At 42.3% G+C, this 24207-nt stretch overlaps 1 protein-coding gene across 1 annotated transcript in view; it reads left to right on the top strand.

Moving 5' to 3' along the window:
• Positions 1-24207, top strand: part of LOC142104592 (uncharacterized) — a 92996-nt gene that overhangs the window by 1343 nt on the left and 67446 nt on the right. The window contains exon 2 of the mRNA XM_075189365.1: positions 17699-17759. The gene's annotated coding sequence lies outside the window, so the exon portion shown is untranslated. The remainder of the gene's footprint in view (positions 1-17698; positions 17760-24207) is intronic.

Here is a 24207-nt window from a genome sequence, read left to right as displayed (position 1 = left end):
CTAACCGAAAGGAGGAATCGAGCGTGATACTCACCGGGACACTCCCACTTCCGATCCGGTTCTCCTGCACCTTCCCGACTCCTGCGGATGACAAGAACACACAGCCTCCCTCTACGCTCTCCGTGAGACTAAGATGGCACCCACAAAACTGGACTGACTACAACAGCGACCCGACCCTAACAACGTTCTAATGGTCGGCAACGCAACTAAGTCAAACCACTATGACTAACTAGGTGTGGTGCACTAACGGAACTGCTCACTTACACGCTACGGGGAACACCAGCCGGTGTTCACAGCCTAAACCGGAGGGCGGTTCCTAACCCCCTCACCCAGGTCGTACCAAGAAGCTGCCTTCTTGCTATGGGGTCACCCACGGACCCTAAGGACCGGTTCTTAAAGCCCGGCTGAGGCTCAGTAGAACAGCACACTAACCCGCGGGCCGACTGCCGCACGGAACAGCCGATCGAACTGAACCGCCCGACTGCCTGTACTCGGGTATCTCACACGTGTCCCTACGTCCAGAACCACAGGTCCACCTGCACGGAACCGGCCTTGAGGACCCTTGATCAGAACCACGGCCGCCCCTGGAACTGCCTCAAGGTGTGCTGCACTGCCACCGACTCACTCAGCCACCCCCTCTGGGTACCAGTGTGACCCCGGGGACCTAAGGGACAGGGAAATTACGTATGTTCTCCCCTGACTATGTGTATGCTGGTAACTACACTTGTCCCCACAGCACGGGTTAGCACAGGAAACCACAGGAACAAGAGCCTACCTTTAATGGGGGCCTGAAGTCTTGCCCCTGGACACAGTTACATAGCACACCCAAAATACTGTAATTCAACAATACCCGCCTCACAGACAGAATACAATATACAGTACTTTGTAAGCTACTTACCAGAGCACACCGCTGTTAGCCAACCAGCAGGTTGCTACAGCACCACAGGAGCCTCCGCTCTACTGTACCTCCTAACTACGTGTGCTCACCTCACACAGGACCGCGCCTACACTCACGAGGCTCCCACGCCTCTACCACACACCACCAGGGCCTTATGCCCTACACACCATGGGTCTCTGCCCAGCTACACACAGAGCCTTCTGCTCTGTTTCATGGGCCTCAGCCCCCTCTCTAACTCAGGGCTCTGAGCCCACTCACTAGGGCCTTGTGCCCTTAATAGCCTACGGGCTACCAGCCCCTAACCAGGCCCTCTGGCCTTTCTATGGCCTCTAGGCCACTAACTACCTAAGGGCCTTGTGCCCTTGTACCTGGGCTCTGCGCCCCCTGTCTAACTAACAGGGGCTTGTCCCCTTTGTCATAGTAATAAGGCCTACTGGCCCACTAACTTTATTGGGGCCTAGTGCCCAGGTCCCTGGGCCTTGTGCCCCTAAGTTAGTGCCAACGGGCCTTGTGCCCGACCGTGGCCCCGGGCCTAGTGCCCGAATTAAGGCTGAGTCACTTACCTGCTCTGCGCAGGAATCTCAGCTTGCCACGCCGTCTTCTGCTTCTTTCTCCGGGTCTTCCAGACCCTCCAGCCGGCGGCGCCTCTTCTCCGATTCGGCGCTGGATCTCCCGTTGCTGCTGGGGCGGGGGCGCTCTCAGCCCTGACAAGGGCTCCCCGCCGGCGATCACCGCTTGATTGTAGTCTTCTGGCGGCAGGGTAGCTCATGGCCCTTACAAGGGCCCCCTGCCACCGCTGCCGCTGGTCCTGGTCCTGGACGCCGTGAAGAGACGTCCTTCCTCTTCTCCGCCGACGGACTTCTGGCAAAATGGCGCCACCCGGCGACTTATATAGTCGCCGGCATGACGTCATCAGCCGGCGCGAGCGCTGATTGGCTCGCGTCGGCGCCAATCTTTTGAATGGCCGGGCGCGAGCCGCGATTGGCTCGCGCATCCGGCCGCTGATTGGCCAGCGGGGAAAGATGAGCCCTGATTGGCTCATCCTTCCCCCGCGCACGGGACCTGCAGGAAGAAAGTCATACTCACCGCCGCTGGATCGATGGACGGGTAAGTTCTTCTCCTCTTCTTTCTTCACCCACTTGCAGGGCTCAGCTACCAGGGGACTCTTCATCCCCTTCCCGGGCACCAGGCACATCTTCAGCCCCTCCAGGGGCATAGCGATGGCGGGTACCTTCGCCCGCTTCTCGGGCACCATCTCCACATTAGTATAAAAGAAACCCTAAATAAACACACACATTTGTATAAAGTGTAATTAAATAAAACACATCTCAATACCCTCATGTACCCCTTTATTACACCACCATAATCCCATGGGAATTTTCCTGTCTGTTAATTCATGGGATGTTATATGCCCTCTGCTAAGCAGCAAATCTCTCTCTCCTCACCTGGTGATCGTCTCTCTTCCCCAAAGCTGCTTTTTGGCATTCTTGTAGTTTTTGATTAAAGGGAAATGTCATACTTTTGAAATAGAGATCAGTGGATTTTTTAAGTTTGCTGCAATGATTTGAATGAACTAAAATGGAGCAAGCACCATCCAAAAAAATGTGTCACAATGTAAAAGCATGCAGACGCAAGTTTTAAACCAAATATGAAAGCAAGCGGGTATGGACACATAAACAGAGGCGGATATTGACTTTATTTCTAGGGGTGATTTAGTTTATGCTGCTAGGGAAGGATTGCCCCTATCACCCCCCCCCCAATCTACCACTGCACATAGAATAGAATGGACGTTTTCATGTATTGCATTTGTGTTTGGATGCCAGTGGATATCCACAGGTATAGGAATAAGTGAAGTCATTTCAGGTCTGTTATATTGACACATAGGGGCAGAGTTTATTGACAGCGTTACTCTTCAGAATAACGCAGCCTGAGCACTATTACCATCTATACGGTAATAGTGCGCATTATTAGTATGGTAATTTCAATTCTGATCTTTGCCCGCGGCTCAGTTAAAATTACTGTATTAACGTTAATAGTGCGCAGACCGTGTCACTCTTGAGAGTGTTGCGGTCAATGGAATCTGCCCCATATAATGAAGAGTTTTCTGAAACTCAGACAAACGTTCTGTAAGCCATTGGAACTCAAGGTGTCAACCAGCAAGAAGATAAATTATTATATTTTATTGGGTAAGTCTATCATAGATCTGACCAGAACAGTAGATACAATTCTGAAAACTAATTTGGAATAGGACTAATACAAAAAGGGCATAATAAGGGTTAAATTGTGTAAAGGAGTGATTATAATATTAATATAGGAATTATAATTATACAATGGCTTTATTTCCTCTGTAGTTGTGGCATGCTGGTAATAAAGTCATAGAGAGCCCTAGGTTTCCCGTTTAGTCCAATTATTAAATGAAGGTGAGCATATTAAAAGCAGATAGGCCGACACTGGTTCTCCAGACACGGAATATAAACTGTTATATCTAATTAAATGTAAAACTGTATGTAAACAGAGCTGTTCTATGCATTTCCTTTTGATAGATGCTATTATCAACCTCCAATTGAATATGTTAGTTGCGTGCAGTTCTATGCTGAATTAATCAGAAAATGTTTCCCTAGTGTTGGTAGTTGCCACTATTTATCAATCTATTACATCTACACAATTGGCCTGGACAGGAAATCTGTTTGAAGCTAAGACCAGCGGAACCTGAAATACCAGAATCACTTATGGCAAAACGCAAGTTATCAAGATTAATCAATGTCTCATTGCCTAGATTACCGAATAAATTTGAGAATGTGGAAACACTCATGTACATTGTCAGTGCTTCAACAGGAGGCCTCTCAGGAGCACAGTGAGCATGCACCTGCCTCTACTTGGGGTGTTCATACCAATGCTCATGTATGTACATACCTGCTGAGAACATGGCTAATGTTACGCTAACCTGCACTGGCTATAAAGAGTATTCATCCTTTTTACATTTTCACATATTATTTTCTCACTTAATGGAATTAAAATGCATTTATATTGGAATTCTTAACACAAAATACTCCACAATGATTTAAAAACAGCTTTTCCTTAATGAATTACAAATATAAAAGAGACAATAATTGATAACCTAAGGTGTGTAACGTTTTGATATGGTGCAATTAGTAGACTTCAGAGGCCTCATAATTAATTGATTGACCTGTTTCAACAATACAAAAATAGAAACACCTGTTTGTGAATGGTCCAATAGTTGCTTAGTGCATTTCCAAACAAAAGCTTCATCATGAAACATAAAGAATATTCAAAGAAAAACTGGATAAACTTAATTGAAAAAGATTAACAGTTATAAGGTTGCTAAAAAGTACTTCAAGTTTAACTATTTTCCAACTGCTCCCACTGTGCTTACTCTTGATCCAGGAGGTAAAAACCCCACTTCCTCTGTGTCCATTTGGCTTAAATAACCTAAAATATCCTTCCTGGCTTTAAAACAGCAATCTTATTCTAACCCATATTAACATTTCAGCAAAGTACAATCCAATGAACTTGCATAATAAGTCATGCAAACTATTTTAACACTATTGTGCATATGCAATTAGGTCTGGGCATTGCGGCTGCGCATGTAAGTATGTCAATAAGGTACCACAACATTGCAGATTTCCGTTAGCAACCCTATGTTGCGGTATCACATATTACCTTTGCGGGCCATTCCGGCACACAGCTGCAGTGTCAGGACCTAATTGAATATGCCCCTATCTATTTAGTTTTCTCATACCAGTTTTTCTGGTAGGACATTACATATTTCTGCTACTCCTACCTAAATTATATCTTCATGCAGTTTTGAAACATCAAACATTACTAAAACCATATTTGTCTACTTTTATAACCTCCCCTCCGGGAGATTACGTTACTGTGACCCCTCCCCCTGCTATAAAATGGTGCTATTCACAGCATCGCATAGCTTGGGGGTGGGGCCCAATGATGCAAATTACTTCATTAAGCCCAGCCTCCACTGGACCCCAGGAGGATGCCTACTATTTTGCGAGAGTATGATAGAACAGCCTAATTGAATTATAAAATTAACACTCAAACCTTTACTGGGAAAATCAGCTATAAAACTGTGCCCTTCCCTCACAGTGTGATACATTCCTTAGGCATGATCTAAATGAGATTTTGGTTCCTGTGACACTGATTCATGTTGCAATTCAGAGCCAATGTAAGCATTGCCAGTATATGGGCTGTTCCCACTCTTATTAATACTCATGAATATTCATAACTACACAGAACATTGCTAACGTTGTGCTGGAATGTGTAGTGGCTATAAAAAGCATTTTTGCACAATTTATTTTCTTACATGAAATCAAAACACATTATTTTGGGATTCGTACCACAGACTGACACAGAATACTCTGTCATGTGACATAAACACAGTTTTTGACTCATTAATTACAGATAAAAACAGGCAATAATTGATCACATAAACATTCACACCTTTTGTGAAGATTATTCTCATTTTTAGACAGTGGGGAAAACAGGGATATACAAGGTGGACAAAATAAATACAAGAGAAGCGATTGTGGCTCAAACCAGAGATTGGCACAGTTTTGAGGGTGTACCAGTGTAGGTAGCATAGGTGGGAGTAGAGTAAACTCTAAAAAAGTGATGGATGTTCAGAGAGCGTTTAAAGATTTGAAAGCTGTGTGGGATAGTATGATGGTGCGTGGTAGGGAATTCCTCCAGTCCAACTCCTGTAGGCCCTGTGCCCTTCTACACTCTGTGTCTCACAAATTAATGTATTTTAGGATACAAGTCGGTCAGGTTTGTTCTTTGCTTTATTTAATGTAAAACACTATACAGCTATAAAATCACAGCAATAAGAGCAACAAATAATAGATATGTCTGCCTCATCATCACACTTCCCCTTTCATCACACTGCTGCCCATTTATCACACTGCTGCCTATTCATCACACTGCTGCCTATTCATCACACTGCTGCCTATTCATCACACTGTTTACCTTCATCACACTGTGCCCTCTTATTACACTGTGCCCCTCATCACACTGTCCATCTCGTCACACTGTTCCCTTCGTCATACTGCCCCCCTCGTCACATTGTACCCCTCGTCACACAGTCCCCCTTGTCACACTACCCCTCTCATCATACTGTCCCCCTCATCACGCTATGCCCTCTTATTACACTGTGCCCCTCATCACACTGTGTCCTCTTATTACACTGTGCCCCTCATCACACTGTCCATCTCGTCACACTGTTCCCTTCATCATACTGCCCCCCTCATCACATTGTACCCCTCGTCACACAGTCCCCCTTGTCACACTACCCCTCTCATCATACTGTCCCCCTCATCACACTGTGCCCTCTTTTTACACTGTGCCCCTCATCACACTGTCCATCTCATCACACTGTCCATCTCGTCACACTGTCCCCTTTGTCATACTGCCCCCCTCGTCACATTGTCCCTCATCACACAGTCCTCCTTGTCACACTACCCCTCTCATCATACTGTCCCCCTCATCACACTGTGCCCTCTTATTACACTATGCCCCTCATCACACTGTCCATCTCGTCACACTGTTCCCTTCGTCATACTGCACCCCTCGTCACATTGTCCCCCTCGTCACACAGTCCCCCTTGTCACACTACCCCTCTCATCATACTGTCCCCCTCATCACACTGTGCCCTCTTATTACACTGTGCCCCTCATCACACTGTGTCCTCTTATTACACTGTGCCCCTCATCACACTGTGTCCTCTTATTACACTGTGCCCCTCATCACACTGTCCATCTCGTCACACTGTCCCCTTCATCACACAGTCCACCTTGTCACACTACCCCTCTCATCACACTGTCCCCCTCATCACACTGTCCCCCTCATTACACTTTGCCCCTTATCACATCATTCTATTCTACTTACCTTCCTATTGTCTTCTTTTCTTTTGTCTTCTGCTTTTCTGTCAGCTGCTCCTCTCAGCGCACCTCCTCACTGACAGTGTTGGGACGCGATGATGACGTTGTAACCATCAGTCAGTGAGGAGGAGTTAGGAGGTAGCAGGGAGCGAGGCATTGACTGTGCCATCGCACTGTAGTCGGCAGTGTGCTGGGAGGGGGGGGAAGCAATTGTCCCAATCCACCCCCTCCCCCCGATCTGTCCCATAAGAATATTTTGAGATGAGGTTTGAGATGTATGAAGGGGTGTTATTGTTGAGGACTTTGTAGGTGAGGATAAGTAATTTGAATTACATTCTGGAGGATATGGGGTGTCAGTGTTGGTATTTGCAGAGTGATGCAATGGATATGGGGCATCAAAGAGGAAGACCAGTCTTGCCATGACATCCAGGAAGGAATGCAGCAGGGATAGAATGCCAGATATGTGCAGTAGTCGAGGCAGAAAATGATGAGAGAACGGATACGAGTTTTGTTTGCATATTGCTTATAAAGGGCATATTCTATTCATAATTCCCCCATTGAATTAACCTTGACTAAATTAATACTTCATGTAACCCCCCCCTCCACACATTATAAGCAATTATTCCCTTCAGTCCCAATTAATTCTGTTAAAAGTTAAAGTTAAATATGGGAGCAGAGAATGGTGTCCCAGATCATATTAGCAGGTATGAGTTTACTATGTAAATACCAATATCTAAACTAAAGCAATCACACTAGTTCAAGTATAATTATAAAGAATTTTTCAAGTAAGAAGAACATTAAGAGTCACATCTGCTTTTCAAGCATGTCCTAGATTTATAATAAAACTTATTTATCTGCTTTTCACTGCCAGTCACCCAGTCTAGCTAGAGACATGGAAAACAGCACAGTTGAAATGTGGAAACACATGGATATCAAAGGCAGAAATTATTTCAATAAACACCAGTATAAGCAATATTTCATAATGCAATACATATGTCAGTGGCTCTTATGACATGCTTGTCAGTATTTGTTCTTTCAGATACTGAGCTATTAGTTCATTTTAAGAGCTGTAGTACTGTCCAACACTTGAATACAAGTTAGAGGGATAGTTTGCTGCTGTACATGCTAGGTGCAGGGCACTCATTTGTGGACAATAACCAACATGAAACGGTCACTAACCACGATCATAGCTCAAAACTTTTTTACTAATTGATTTTCATTAGTGTCTATTATTGGATCTTAATGCAAGACCTGACACTGCATACACTCTGCAGAACATGTCAAGTGGTATTGTGCGCTTGGTCAATAAAAAAAATAAAAAAGGGATACATTTTTAAACTCTGTCACCTAAAAACAATGGAGGTTTGACAACTGTGGTCAACTTTAAATGAGTGTAGAATTAAAGGTTGCAGGCGAATTATTAAGGAAATAGTGTTTGCTTTGGCCAATTATAGGTTATTGGCCAAAGCAATCCCATAAATTCTGAGGGATTGTTTGCCAAGATGTCTTATAAACAAATCAATTTCCCTTTAGTGACAAATGTAAAAGCAATTGCTTGCTGATCAATGCCAATAAAACAATATAAAAGTGATGTCTGCCCTGTCCCATTAGCTGCTAGTTCCTCTAGACTTGCCAGTCATCTTGCTATTGATTGGGATTGTTATAAGTATGATTTGAAGTAATGTTACAGTAGTTATAATACATTGCACTACAATCTAATACTACTATTAGATTAATGGCTCAAATGCATGTAATGTATTTATATTGCATGCTATTTGGTGTCTAGTAATTTCAGCTGTTTCATTACCTATCTGCTTTGACCACTAGCCTCCTGCTTAGACCCCTTTTCTACCCATAACTATTTCATCCCGCTCTGCCTGCATAGTTTTTATGTACTGCAAATAATGTGCTATATACTGTTGTTAAATCAAAACTAAGGGCTAGATTTACTGCAGGTTTGAAAAAGTGGAGATGTTGCCTATAGCAACCAATCAGATTCTAGCTGTCGTTTTGTAGAATGCACTAAATAAATGACAGATAGAATCTGATTGGTTGCTATAGGCAACATCTCCGCTCTTTCAAACCCGCAGTTTAGTAAATATACATTTTGACTTGTAACTATTATTAGTTCTTGAAGAATCACTGTGGAAGATTATCTACCTCAAAGTGACATAGTCTATTATTAATACCAAATCAATTTGGGCAGGAGAGGGATGGCAAATTTTAGCCCGGGAAGGGGGAAGGGCAAGGCTAGTCTCAGCCAGAGTCGTAACGAGGCAAGTGCGGGCGGTGCCGTCGCCCAGGGCGCAAGGCCAAGTGGGCGCAGCAGCCGCCCGCTACCTGTCTCTGTACCTTCACCCCTTCAGTTCCACAGTGGAACGCATGTGCGTTTCAAATGCCGAACTTCCTGTCAGTGGAACGCATATGCGTTCCACTGCGGAACTGAAGGGGTGAAGAATCTCTCTGACACAGGCGCAATTGCACAGCGGTGCCTGCATCACATACACTATGGTACAAAATGTCAAGAAAATTGCTCATAAAAGCTTACAATCTATTTAAGCTAAGCAAAGCTGTGGAGTTTTATATGGCTGTATTTTATACAATTATCCTGCATAAACAATTGTTCAATTTTTCTGCGCTACAATGTCGCTTAGAGCAGTGTTTATGTATTTATTTCTTTATACCCATTACTGGCTTCACTCTTTAGTATACTAGCGGTTATATTATTGGTGATAGTTTTACTGCAGTAATGGTGATGTATTACATACAGTCAGAACAGTATGTCTCACAATACGTAAGAGCATGGTCAGCACTGATTAAATGGATCCTTATTCTAGGCAGTGGCTGCACCTCATGCAGAATTCCAACAGCCTCCAGCCACTGCCACACCAGCAGATTTAAGACAATATGTAAATGGCAAGTGACAGAAATAAAATAGAGAAATCTACAAAAGATCGTGCATTTTTATTTATTACAGAACAAACAAAAATGCTCTTACAAGGTGAGGATTGGTGCGGGTTTCCTCTGGGTGCTCTGGTTTCCTCCCACACTCCAAAGTGTGATATATATATCATGCGTTTGCAAATATGTGTAACAGAAGTCTTTGTGCTAGCCACACCCCCACATTAGGTTGGCCACACCCATTCTGCAAATGTGACTCCCACTTAGAAGAAGGGCGCCGGTGCCCTGTCTCGCCCAGGGCACTAAAATGTCGAGTTATGGCACTGGTCTCAGCAACCTATTAGGAACATTTTAAAGGAAAATTAAAGTAGGTGGCCCAGTGACCCAGCCCAAGGTAGCCCACCAACAGTCACCATACTTACATATTAGTCTTAAAATGATTTAGGTATGTGATTGTTATATAAATGCATTGCTACTGTACACTTCATAAGGCCCACCCAATTTTATATTCCAGAATGGGTCACACTGTGGGTAACATATTCCCAATTATAAATATATTGATCCACTTTCCTGAAAGTTCTTAGACAAGGTACTGCTGCTTGTGCTAAACAATTGTTGCACTGTATATGAATATATACATAAAGGTCTCACATAAAGGCCACATGAAAACCTACCATTGCATTATTAATGGCTGCACATATAAAGAAACAGAAGGCTGATATTATCAAGTTTTTGATCTAATTGGTATTTCCTGGAACTGGTATTCCCCCCTAAACATGTACAGGCTTATTTTAACTCCCAAAAGAATTGCAGGTATATAAGATTGATGCCCACAACTTCACAGATTATATTATATGTATTTGTGTTCTTTATATTCCCTTGAATTTGTATAGTTTATTGTTATCTCAGCATTTATTCTTTAGTACTCTGGTTTTTTTTTTGAGCTGCTGCCAATTTATAGCAGATTTTGTCTCCAATGTTCTTGCAGACCTACAATAGTGCATGTTTCTTCACATTTCCTCAACAAATATAATTAGAATTCCTCATTTCCTCAACATTTTAGCATTTATACATAACTGCCAGCATATGTCATCCTCAAACCTTGGCAACCATGTGCCACAGATACAAATAACATTAACAGTAAAAATTGATCAAGGTTTACATTTTATGTACACAAAAACCTTGTTTTATTTTCATTTTAATTGTTTTGTCTTGTCTGTAGACCAGAGTTAATATTTTTATAAGCCTGATATTGTTCTAAGATTTAATGCAAACCCTCCAGCGTGACCCTTTTACCATGTACAAAATAATTTGCTCACAAACTTTCCCCTTAAATTACTCTTGTGGTTATGTGGGCTGAATTACTTGATTTTGTAAACCCTTGTCATCAATTTATTAATTTAGTCCTGGTAACTGCAATAGTAAGTTAAGTGGGAATTTCGTGAGCAGAGTATTTTTGTTGAAGTTGAAAGGGGACACATTTGAGAGTCTGTTAATGTCAATGTAATGAATCAAGTTAATTCATAAAGAGAACAAAACAAGATCGAATCAAGTGTTCTATTTATTACAGGTTATTGCTTGTAGGGTTTCCATATAATTAACCATGTTTGTAAATACATTTTGACTGAGTAATTAAAATATAAAAGCACATCAACAAGGTAATACAACATTACTGGGGAAAAACAAAATAACTCTGGCAGTATATTTTATTAATGTTATCTAGATTTATTTCCTGTAATGTTTATGTCCGTTTCTTGGAATCTATTTATATTTCTAAGCTTTCTATCCATTGTTGGATTAGGCCTTGAGGTTTTATGTGTTTTTATTTTTTACTGGCTTGTAAGATACACTAATATGTTTCTCGATTTGCCACAATGACGAGCTCTGACCTCATGCTGATTCATATGCGTTGACCCTCGTGTTTTGGTTTCAAAACTGGTGTCTGTTCTAACCCAACTTCGTGTTTCAGCTCTGCTACCGGTTTTGTTGAACTTACGAGAAGGGTTTTGGTTTTGGATCTGGATTTAATTGAAAAGTGTGGAAAAATAGGTAAAATAATGCCATTTTGAGCTGTTTCTGTTCCTATATTACTATTTATAGCATTAACATTAATTTCCAGTCTATTTTCTAATTATCCCTTCACAACGGTCCCAATTTTCACCAATGTTGGCCAAGGTCTGCAGTGAGCTGTCTTAATGAAGGATATTGTAACTGTGCCATCATTGCATTTACTTTCTCTGATTCAATTAAAAACATAATAAACTTTCATTGCACCCAAGCCTCCTTCTCATGTTCAGACTTACTATTACTGTAGTTGTATAAATAAATAACCACACGGACACAAATGTAAATTTGACAAAAGGTCACAGTTTTTATTTAAACAAAAATGGTGGGGAAGAGAGCACTGCGGGTCAGCTAACAACTAATAGCAAAACCAAACAGTGGAAAGTCCAATTGCCATTACACCACTAGTCTCAGGATATAATCCTTTACAATGTTACGGCTTCCTAGTATCTGTCATAAGCTTTAGATCCAGCAGGAGAGGTCTTCATCTATAGCAGCCGCCTTTCCCGTACAGTTGGACGCACTCACAGGTACTCAGATGTCCCCAGGACTTAACTCAATGTAGTAAAAGCTTATGAGCAATAATCGGTAGCACGGAGATAGGAGAAATGGAGCCAAGAGCACGTCCCCCTCGTCCAATCAAGAGGCAGCAATAATTTAATTACAGCCACGTGCCCCAGCTACCTGTCACTAGCCGGGATGCAGTGGCAGTGTGAGGCTTCCCAGCTGCCCTAGCGTCAGAGTGAGTACACCCCTTCTTGGGGACCGCCTCTGCTGCAAGTCTTGGCCAGTCCTTGTTACCCCAGGTTTGGACAAAATGATTTTTCCACCCTCCCTCACACATAAATGTTTACGAGTCCCCTAGTTTAATTCAGAAGGTCAGCATTACGGAATAGAGCAAATAAGGCTTCTGTTAAATTGACCTTCGTCTCTCTTGGTCTGTGTGTGGGTCTATCTTAGTAAATTTAGACTGTAGCCACCAATGGGGCAGGGACTGATATGGATGAGTTCTCTGTACAGCGCTTCGAAATTAGTGGCGCTATATAAATAGCTGATGATGATATAAGGACAAACGGTAGGAAAGCCCTGCTCTTGGCTACCGATGGATGCTGTGGCAATGTATTGTGTGCCTAATATGTGAATGTTTGTAGTATGGGTGCAGGACAATTACGTCTATTTACTTTCCAAAATGTCTAATTCTATTCATTCATACCACTGTCCATTCAATGACCTCTGCCTGTTAATTTAATAACAGCCGTGCGCCCCGTTTGCCTGTCACTAGTCAGGACGCAGCGGGAGTATTTGGCGCCAAGGTTGCCCTGGTGTCACAATAAGTACGCCCCTTCCTGAGGACCACCCAAGTCTCGGACAGTCCCCATTACCCTGGGGTTGGACGAAGCTTACCCTGGGGAACTGATTTTTCTGCCCTCCCTCCCACATAAATAATAATGATTCCCCTGGCTTGATTCAGAAGGGCAGCATTATGGCACGGATGTACCTCACTCCAAGGACAATGCCATCTTTACTTGCACCATTTAACATTGTGCCGCTGTCCGTATTTGTCCACTGTGGTCGTAATGAAGGATTTTTTAAATCTGCCACCGGTGCATTTGCTTTCTCCAATTCAATTCTAAAAATAATTAACCATACTTCTTTAAAGTTCTCTAACTCCATCAAATAGACTAAATCATCATCCATCATATCTCCATCTATACATGTATTCTTTGCTAGGTCCAAAATCGGTCCTGTTAATTTGTGGACTTTCAATTGCATTGCCAAGACATATTTTGGGCAACCAAATCTGCATCAATATAAGTATTATACATACATGCATGTGTGGGAAGGGCGACTATTGACCTATCTGAACTGTCTTTTTTAAATACAGTATTTCTTATACGTTACTAATAGAACATATAAATATAGTTTTATAGACATTCCATATTTATATACATGGGTCTTGGGGACCACCTCCTCTACAAGTCTTGGGCAGTCCCCTTTACCTCGGGGGTTGGACGAAGCTTACCTCGAAGGAATGATTTTTCCTCCCTCCCCATAAATATACACAAATCATCTGGTTTGATTCAGAAGGGCAGCATATTGGCACAGAGCATATAAAAAAAAAAAATCACAGAAATGACATATCACCTCATTTCGAGATCAGAATTTGGCGGGAGAAATAGTCAAGACTGTTTCCCTCGGATCCCCCACATCGTATTTCGTCGGATTTCACATAATCCAAACCGCTTATCTCCAGTGTGTGTGTGTGTGTGTATATATATATATATATATATATATATATATATATATATGTATATATAATTTTTATTTATTTTTTCTGAAAATTAAGTCTCAAAAGAGTAAGGTTAAATATGTGTGGGTACCACAGAAATAAGTGACTGATATTGATGTTAAAATATGACCAGCACAAGAAGTGGCAACATTGGCTCAGCGGCAGAGAGGTAAAATGTGTTATATTTTTTAACTTAGGAACACTTTAATAAATATACCCAAGTGTAGCCTAATTAGCACAAGAACTGTCATATATCTACAGTCTGTGGTATGAAGATAAATGATGACACATGCGGCCCTATTCACAGAATACGGCTCAGTGTAAATTCTGTCATGTGGTTTCTTGGAGAGTCAAAAGACAGATCTCAGTGCATGGGTAATATCTGGCTATTCTAATGCTGAACTAAACAAAATATGTATTGTGTGCAACAAATTAATATTCATACATATATATATATATATATATATATATATATATATATAAATATATATATATATATATATATATACATATATTCTTTTGAGACTTAGTTTTCAGAAAAAGAATAAATAGTAGTTATCTGCTGCCACAGCAAAGAAAAATCTTCCACTCACAACCATTTTCATGTTCATGAGCTTATGCTCACAAAGCTGACAGTCTTTATTACCCCCCACTCTTCTGGATTATGTAACTTTGCCTACTGTGTAGTCACTGTTGTATGATTGCAGAACTCGATGACTAGAGTCCTGCAGTGCTGATTCCTACCTCCACTCCATCGAGAGACAAGTAGTTATGCTCAACATGTTAATTGTCATGAGCAGATACTATGTTCCTCCTTCAGAGGTCTTACTGAAGACTAATGTGCTATGATATGTAGTATATATGATGTATCATTGTATTGGAAGCATTCATATGCCAGCATCTACAATACAGTGCAGTACAATGTTACAGTATGTGCACCGTTATGTTATGTTATGTGTACGGTACATTTACCATACTTTCTGAACTGAAGGGAGTCAGACAAGCCTTTGGTGAACAACCAATCACGAAAACTTTTCCCATGCAGGATGATTGTTATTGGCTGAGCAATGAAGGTTTGTTCAGGTCAATGCAGTTCAAAGTCATTTTCAAACAGCTTTGAGAAGAAGCTGATGATAACTGTCGCACCTTTGCTTTGGACGCATCCATATGTCAGCATCTACAATACAGTGTGGTACAATTTAAATTTTTTATACATATTATGTACACATTTTCCATTGTTACTGTATTTGATAACTAAATGATATTAAACTGAATGGAGAAGCCTTATGCCTTTACTGGTGCAATGTTATGTACCACGTCACAAGCATCTTTGCTCTGAATGTATCGGTAAGGCTGCATCTACTGTACAGTGTAGCACAATATTATAGTACTTTTTTACCTGAGTGCACTGTTATGTGATGCGTATGTTGCAATTTCCATACCTATTGCATTACTATGTAATATAAATATTTTAATGACATAAAAATAACTCAATTATTATCAATGTCATATTAGATTAGAGTAGTACAGTTTACATTAGTTTATGCATTACAAGTTTTAGAAAAAAAGGCATAGGGTTTCATGTATAGTTACAACCTCAATGTCAGGTTTGTACACGAAGGATGAGTGAGATCCTGCTGTCTCAGATGGTATTTGCTAGACTCACCCAGAGGTGCGGAGTCTAACAGAGTGGAAGATATTCACCAGGGATCCCCGCAAGGAGATTTGGGCTTACGCGGCTTCCATCCTGCAGGTCGCAGCCCTCTAGGGAAGTTCCCAGTGAAACAGAACAGAGGGGTGACTTTAAGAGGCAACTTGACACTGAGGAGTAAACCCAGTGAAGGGCAGATACATGAGTCCTAGTAGAACACTAGAGAGGAGGAGATGATGAGCCCGAACAGGGTAATCCATGGTGAGGTGGCTAGGCAGAGATCAGAGATACACACTATATACAGCAGACGATGAGACACAGCTATTACCACTTGGAGGGTGGACGGATCAGCGAGGGCAGAGGTACATGTAGAGTAGATAGTAGACGATGACCACAGCGATTACCACTAAGGAGTGGAACATGGCAGAGATCAATGGTGTACAGGGTATGCAGCAGATGGTGAACCACAGCTATTACCACTTGGAAGTGGAATGGATCAGCGAAGGTCAGCGGTGCATGCAGAGTAGATAGCGGCCGTTGATCACAGCAAGTACCACTAACGAGTGGAACAGGTAGGCAGAGATCAGCGGTGTGCAGGGTATGCAGCAGACGGTGAACCACTTGGAAATGGAATGGATCAGCGGAGGTCTGCGGTGCATGCAGAGTAGATAGCGGGCGTTGATCACAGCGATTACCACTAACGAGTGGAACAGGTGAGCAGAGATCAGCGATATCTAGGTTATGCAGCAGACGGTGAAGCATAGCTATTACCACTTGGAGGTGGAACAGATCAGCAGAGGTCAGAGATGCATGCAGAGTAGATAGCGGGGTAGATACAACGGAGAAAAGAAAGCTGTTTCAGGCCAGGTGAAGACTCAAAGAACCAGCAGTGAAAAGGTGAGGGGAGGAGCCTTATAAAGGAGTACTGACCAATGACTAGATAGGCCAGATAACACAGGTGAAGCATAGCACAGGTGCAGATTGCTGCTGACAGCATGCACAATGAAGAGAATTAAGATGAGGGCAGGTGTGCCGATGCTCGGGTGGAGATATCCGGAGAGCGGTGTGTGACACTCAAGTAGCTGACACTCTACCTACACTATTCTGTATTGTATATCATACACTTTTTAGACTTATAATATTACTATATACATTACTACTGTTATTATGCCAGCTCATTATTAAAAAAAATGTAGTATATGTAAAAACAAATTCAGTCAGATTTTTAAATACAACTACAAATTGTATTAGCAAACAAATACTTTGTAAAGAACAATAATAACATCTGTACAACTTAAAATATATAAAAAGCCACCAATGCAAACAAACATTATTGATCTGCAATCAGCTCTACAACATGCTCAACTATTCGTCCAAAAGCTTATGTCACTGTATATAAGCATATAAACTGTACAGTTTGAAAAGTATCTGTGTATTAGATTATATGATTTGTAAAGTACAATAATTCATTATTGTTTTGTTCTTCGCATTGTTTGCAAGTATGTTCTCTGTCTCATCATTGCTGATTAATTTACCCTTTCACAAGAGTGGGATTGACCTGGTTTACAATGAAGTTCATTTATTGACCATGTAGTGGTCTATATATGAACAACCAACCAGAACAGTTTTTCCACGCTCCAGCCAATCAGAGACAAGCTGCTCTGATTGGCAATTCTCATACAGGCCCCATCGCAAATTTGTGTAAAGAAATGTAATTAAGATTTGAAAGAGATGCGATGTGTTTCCTGAAAGCATAGCAGCGCATTACACGAATGGCAAAGTGACTCTCCGGCTGTTAACATAACTCTTGCTATAATGCTATATGCCTGATTTATATCTTTGCATCAAGATAGTTGTAATTTTTTTAATTGATTCCCTTCATTTTGCTGTCATCCGAAACTTATTGTCTCAGGTTGCCTCGTTATGTGCACAGTCCTGTCTGCTCCCATATTGTACTAACATCTCTCACTTTCTTTCTACAGAGCTGGGACAACAGTTGTCGTGGATAGTACCAAATCTTCATTCTTGGTGTTTGTCAAATCCGTAAGTACATAACATTTGCCACTAAAAAAATCCACCTTACTTTAATTCTAGCATGTTGAATTTATATAACTTTTAGCATGTGATCGACACATTAATCAAATTTATGTTCCGTAGATACAATTACATTTGTGATTATGGGACCTTCTTAGTATCCCATTTGTAGATTGTAGTGGCAAATAGTAACTATATTACATACATAACATAAATCATTGCTGTACTAAAATATATTATTGTAACATATTAGGGCTGCTTTACAGTTACGTGCAGTTTTGGGTGTAGAATTTGCAGATGTGCAAACAATGTTGCACTGCAATAGGTGCAAATGAGAAATGTTATTGTATGCAGACCAACTACTGCATAACCCTGCACATCACACACACACACTGGCCAGCTCTATGTTTATACTACATTCCAGGGTTGAGCCATGTCATTTCCCCCTCACAACTCTAAATCAGAGTGCGCATTTTACTTATATCCTCTCTGCAATATCAAATGTTTATTCCAAGTGCAAAATTATGCATCGAGGATCTGTATTTGCTCCTAACACCAATTCAGCCCCAATGTGTATGTCTGTTTTATATTACACGATACATTTCTCTTTTATGGTTATCGTCTTATTCTTAGTATTAATGAAGATTAGACAAGCCATAATATAGTATAAGGTTCACTGCACTCAATATAGTTTATTTTAAATAAGTCATCCATGATAGGACAGCTCTCCCTCTACTGTGAGGAAGAAGTATAGTAAGGGTCCAGATGTTATATATAACAGTCACTGCTCAGCATCAATTCTTAGAGACTATTGCTATGATGTAACGGGAAGGTGGCCTAGGACCATCGCCAGATTAAGAGAATGGAGGCCCCCGGGCTAAGGGTACTTTGACCCCCCCCCCCCCCCCACGTGAGCTCCCCTCCTCCCTGTGCGCTTACCTCCTTCCGTTCTTCCGTCACTGTTGTCCTTCCGCGGCTCGAAATCCCCTCAGTAAGGAGATTACTGTGCGTCGTGTAACAGCAGACAGCTAACAGCATAACATTTGCTGTTAGCTGCCTGCCATTCTCCAGCTGACAGTCGGAGCCAGGGGCGGGGACACCCCCGACCCGATGAATGCCAGCGAGCCCCCCAGATGTCCGAGGCCCCTGAGCTGTAGCTCAGTTAGATCTTGGGTTAATCCGGCCCTGCTTAGGACATTCACAGATAATGTAGTTGTGACTAAGCAAAGAGGGATGGAAGGTTGTCCCAAAGCGAGCATACATTTGAATAAATTAGTGCAGTAAATCATAGCAACCTGGTATTACCTTTCCTTAGTCTTACTGCACTAGACTGCTAAAATCTGATAACTGATTAGTTGACATTACAGCACATCATTGTAATGTTTTACCATGTTACTAACTGGGCTCCAGAATGTTTGTTTATATACACAGGGCCGGTACAAGGTTTCTCTGTGCCCTAGGCAAAATTTCACCCTCCTCCCTGCACACATCAAGTACCCACTTCCAAGACCATGATACACTTGACTTTTTTCAAAAGCAAAAAAAAAGAAGATAAGCCTTACCGCCTCCAGTGGTCCAGATGCAGTGATGTTTGATGCAGAACGCTGTCCGGACTCCACTGCAGACACAGGATTTCTAGAGGGGAGGTATCCAGGTGTTAGATTTCAGAACAACAAACTTGACACAATTAGTCTATGTATTATGTACTTGTTAAAAGTAACGGGCATATTCTTTCCTTTATTGGTCCAAAGGGAAATGACAAGTAATCCGAATAGACAGCCCTAACATGTCCCTTCGTCACACTTATATGTCCCGTGCATCATACCACTGCCCCCCCCTTGCATCACACTACTGCCCCTGCCTTGTATCACACTACTGTCCCTGCCTTATATCACACACTGTCCCCCCTGCATCTCAATGCCCCCCCGCATTACACTGCCCTCCTCCAGCTCACGCCCCCGTCCTGTATCACAGTGTCTCCCTCTAGTCCACTGCCCCCCCCTGTATCACAGTGTCTCCCTCCAGCTCACTGTCCCCCCCCTCGTATCACAGTGTCTCCCTCCAGCTCAGTGTCCACCTCCAGCTCACTGCCCCACCTGTATCACAGTGTCTCCCATTGCCCCCCCCCTGTATCACATTGTCTCCCTGCAGCTCAGTGTCCACCTCCAGCTCACTGCCCCCCCCCCCTGTATCACAGTGTCTCCCTCCAGCTCAGTGTCCACCTCCAGCTCACTGCCCTCCTCGTATCACAGTGTCTCCCACTGCCCCCCCCTGTATCACAGTATCCCCCTCCAGCTCAGTGTCCACCTCCAGCTCACTGCCCCACCTGTATCACAGTGTTTCCCACTGCCCCCCCCCTGTATCACACTGTCTCCCTCCAGCTCAGTGTCCACCTCCAGCTCACTGCCCTCCTCGTATCACAGTGTCTCCCACTGCCCCCCCCCCCCCCTGTATCACAGTATCCCCCTCCAGCTCAGTGTCCACCTCCAGCTCACTGCCCCACCTGTATCACAGTGTCTCCCACTGCCCGCCCGAGTCCCTGTCAGGGACGTAACTAGGGCTGTGCGACAGGGGCGACCGCCCAGGGTGCAATGCTCAAGGAGGCGCAATTTAGGAATATTTTAGGTTCATTTGGTTAAAATTGAGGGCTAGGGGGGCGACATTTGTCTTTCTCGCCCCAGGCGCTAGAATTCTAAGTTATGGCTCTGCCCCCTGTATCACAGTGTCTCCCACTGCCCCCTACCTGTATCACACTGTCTCCCTCCAGCTCAGTGTCCACCTCCAGCTCACTGCCCCCCTCGTATCCCAGTGTCTCCCTCCAGCTCAGTGTCCACCGCCAGCTCACTGCCCCACCTTTATCACAGTGTCTCCCACTGCCCACCCCCCGTATCACACTGTCTCCCTCCAGCTCAGTGTCTTCCTCCAGCTCCCTGCCCCCCTGTATCACAGTGTCTCCCTCCAGCTCAGTGTCCACCTCCAGCTCACTGCCCCACCTGTATCACAGTGTCTCCCACTGCCCCCCCCCCCTGTATCACACTGTATCCATCCAGCCAGTGTCCCCCTCCCCTGCAGCTTACCACGCCACTCTCTCTCCTGTACACCAGGAACACTTACCTTAAACTTTTCTTTAGACAGCTGCTCCTCTCTGCTGGGATGTGATAATTACGTCACGCCCAACAGGAGGGGAGGGGAGAGGAGAAATTCTACCTCATAGTTTGCTAGCGGAGCGGTGCATGCTGGAAGGAGAGGGGCATCAGGAAATAACTTTACTCACACTGTCACTGACAGACAGTGTGAGAATATTGGGGACCAGCACATTGGTGGACTGAGGCGTCAGCGAAGAGTCAGATCACATGATCACTGACTGTGCGAGTGCGGCGGCCCAGGCGCATCTTAAGAGCGAGAACCAAGACACTACAAAACAGCCACTACTGCACTTCTGCTGCAAACCGCTGACTAGATTAGAAAATCTAGTCAGCGGCGCCCTGCAGGTCCCGGCGCCCTAGGCAACTGCCTAAGGTTGCCTGATGGAAGCGCCGGGCCTATATATTCATTGATAGTACTGAAATATTTCTTGATTTAAAACATTATATTCTACATGCTAAAAAACAAGACTGCTTACACATGACTCCGAGATGCTTCGTTGAAAAGAATTCTACCATACTCTGCGATACCTTAGCCACTTGGGATATCAGTCATTAAAGTCAGTGCTTGTTTGTTTGTTTTTTTCATTGTCTTTTTATTGAATGATTTGTATATAGCAAACAAAAATAAACAAATAAAACTACAACCATATGAAGTATAAGAAGGAACGTGTGTGTTAATTATTTACACCTTTCCTGGGCAAGCAGTATGACAATCCTTAAACACGAATGGATCTCATTCATCAAGGCACATATCTGACGATTTTGAACATATCATACATTAAATCAATATACGCATGCCCAGAACTGGACCATACGCCAGTAAACACAGCCCTGTCTGCACTGTCTTCGTATGCAAAGGACCCTTACTACAGCCTATTTTTTCGGGTAGGAAGCCGGGGTTCGATTATACTCATTTTACAGTACAGGCGTGCTAAACTCAAGCGCAGCACACAGCCACGTCCTAATCAAGCTCTGGGCATCGCAAAGTTACTTATTTATTTGCCGTAGCTCCAGCTACACGGCTAGTATATGTCCTGATCAGTAGTGATGACAGTCTCCTATAAATGCTCTAACATGTGTTTATAATCAGGAGCAACTGTAAAAATGTATTTTATGTTCAGTAGACATTAAGACCATCCTAATAAAAGTATTTCATGGTAAAAATAGAAATAAAAAAAGCACTTTTTTTTAAACTGTTTTATCATTAATGCCTATATTATTAACAGGTTACATTAATTACATTTTTTTTCTACGTGTCTTTTGCAAATTTATATTCCACATAGACGATTTATATGCATTTTAAAACACAAGCACGTTGACCTCAGTATGCATGTCTTGATGGATCAGGTCCTAATAATTGCAAATATTGAGAGAATAAAAAAAATTAAACCTGCATAATTTACAGATATTATTTACACATGTAAAATCAAAAAGACAATCACTTTTAAATAGCCTATATTCACTTGTTAATACCGAAGTGTCTTGGTGGGATAAATAAGAGTACTATTTCAATATGAACACATTGCCATGACAACATGAATTCATACATAAAGATATTTAATTTTGAGTTCAGCTGCTCGATTCCACTACATCTACACAGGAATGAAACCTAATTTTCTAACAGTTTAATCTAAAAGAAAGGTAACAGTGAAGGTATAGTGCAGAACATTAGCACATACTTGCCTACTCTTCCAGAATTTCCAGGAGTCCTCCCAGGAGAGTTGGCAAACCTCCCGGACGCTGTAAGCTGCCGAAATTCACAGTATTGAATAACGGAGGGGGGGCTTAATCACGTCATTAAGCCCTGTCCCCCACTTTTCAATACCGTGAATTTTTGTATTTTATGGCAGGGGCGGGGCTATAGTCACATAATGACTTTGTCATGCCCCCTCCTACCCTCTGTCACATGATCTGTACTCCGATCTCCCGGAGTACAGATTTAAAAAGTTGGCCAGTATGCATTAGCAGTGATGCAAGGAAAGCAGTATAGGGAATGTTTGCTTTACAGAATCTGTAGTTGTTATGGAAATGACCAACAGAAGCTCTATGCAGTGTACCTGGTCAGAAGCTTTTAGAAGTCTGTGAAGCGATTACAATGATAGAAGCTTGTATTTCTGAAGTTTCCTGCAAGCATTCAGCATGTGCTGTATAGCCTGTATGACTGTTTAGGGCTGGTTACAAAAATATCTTTAAAGTTTTATTTGTGTGAGAGATACAACATTTAACAAAGGCAATAAGCATGTACAAATCACAAACAAATAAAGGATACCGTATAATATTCAAGTACTTAATATATTCATTCAACTAAAAAAGGCTCCAAGAATTAATTTGAAGTAAACTCTCAGTTCTTTTCTTAGGTTTTTGGCATGATCAAATGTTACTTGGGAATTATATTGAATTTTAATTTAGCTTTTCTTACCAACTACAGTACATACACAGCACACACAGCCTTTATTAATAAACACAAAATCCAAAGCAATCCTATATTGCAAGGCTATGCTTCTGATTGCTAACCAATGTCTGATTAAAGGCCTTTTCCTAATGCATTTCAGTTCCCATTCCTTACTTTTTCAAGCACACTAATAGCTAGTCTAATTGTGTTAAGGACAGGGAAAATGCTGCATTTTTTACATATAGTACACAAATAATGGGGATTTATATTCACACTGCAGCTTATAGTTCAGCTAGGATGCGCCACCTCCTAAGTCTGTACACCATGAAGGTGAATTTACTTCTAACATTATCACAAAAATCCCCAATTGTAAAGTACAAGTCTCCATCGAGGCAATGTGAACACACACCCAATAATTGGATTTATTCAACACTAGAACATAATTAGTAACATTGTATGTATGAATGTTTTAGTGCTGATAACTGCGGAACAATAGATGGCTAGGTGAAAGAAAAACAAATGTAATAATTAAAGTCACTATAGTTCTGTTTGTAAATAATCTTCAGACATTGTTCCATTCCTGTTACTTTGGTGGCAATGGTGAAGGTGGCTGAGTATACTCAAGGGAGTGGACAAACACCACCTCTTACTTATTGGACAATGACACCTGCACTGGTTTGTCCTTGGGTAGACTGGTCTACTTGCACTGTGATGCATGTATCTGCAGGCCTTTACACTGTAAAACAGTATGAATGGTGAGTGGATAACTGATATGATCGATTGCACTCAGTATGCCACGCTACACGTGGCATACGGCGATCGCAAGGTAAAATACGCACGTACACACTCGCATTACAACAATTAGTTATTTATATAATTCATATTCATATTAATTTATGATCAGATAGTATTTAGTTTA

Source organism: Mixophyes fleayi, chromosome 1, assembly GCF_038048845.1.
Source record: "Mixophyes fleayi isolate aMixFle1 chromosome 1, aMixFle1.hap1, whole genome shotgun sequence".
NCBI classification, from domain to species: domain Eukaryota; kingdom Metazoa; phylum Chordata; class Amphibia; order Anura; family Limnodynastidae; genus Mixophyes; species Mixophyes fleayi.
Note: the sequence above shows the minus strand (reverse complement) of the source record. Positions and strands in the feature narration are given on the sequence as shown.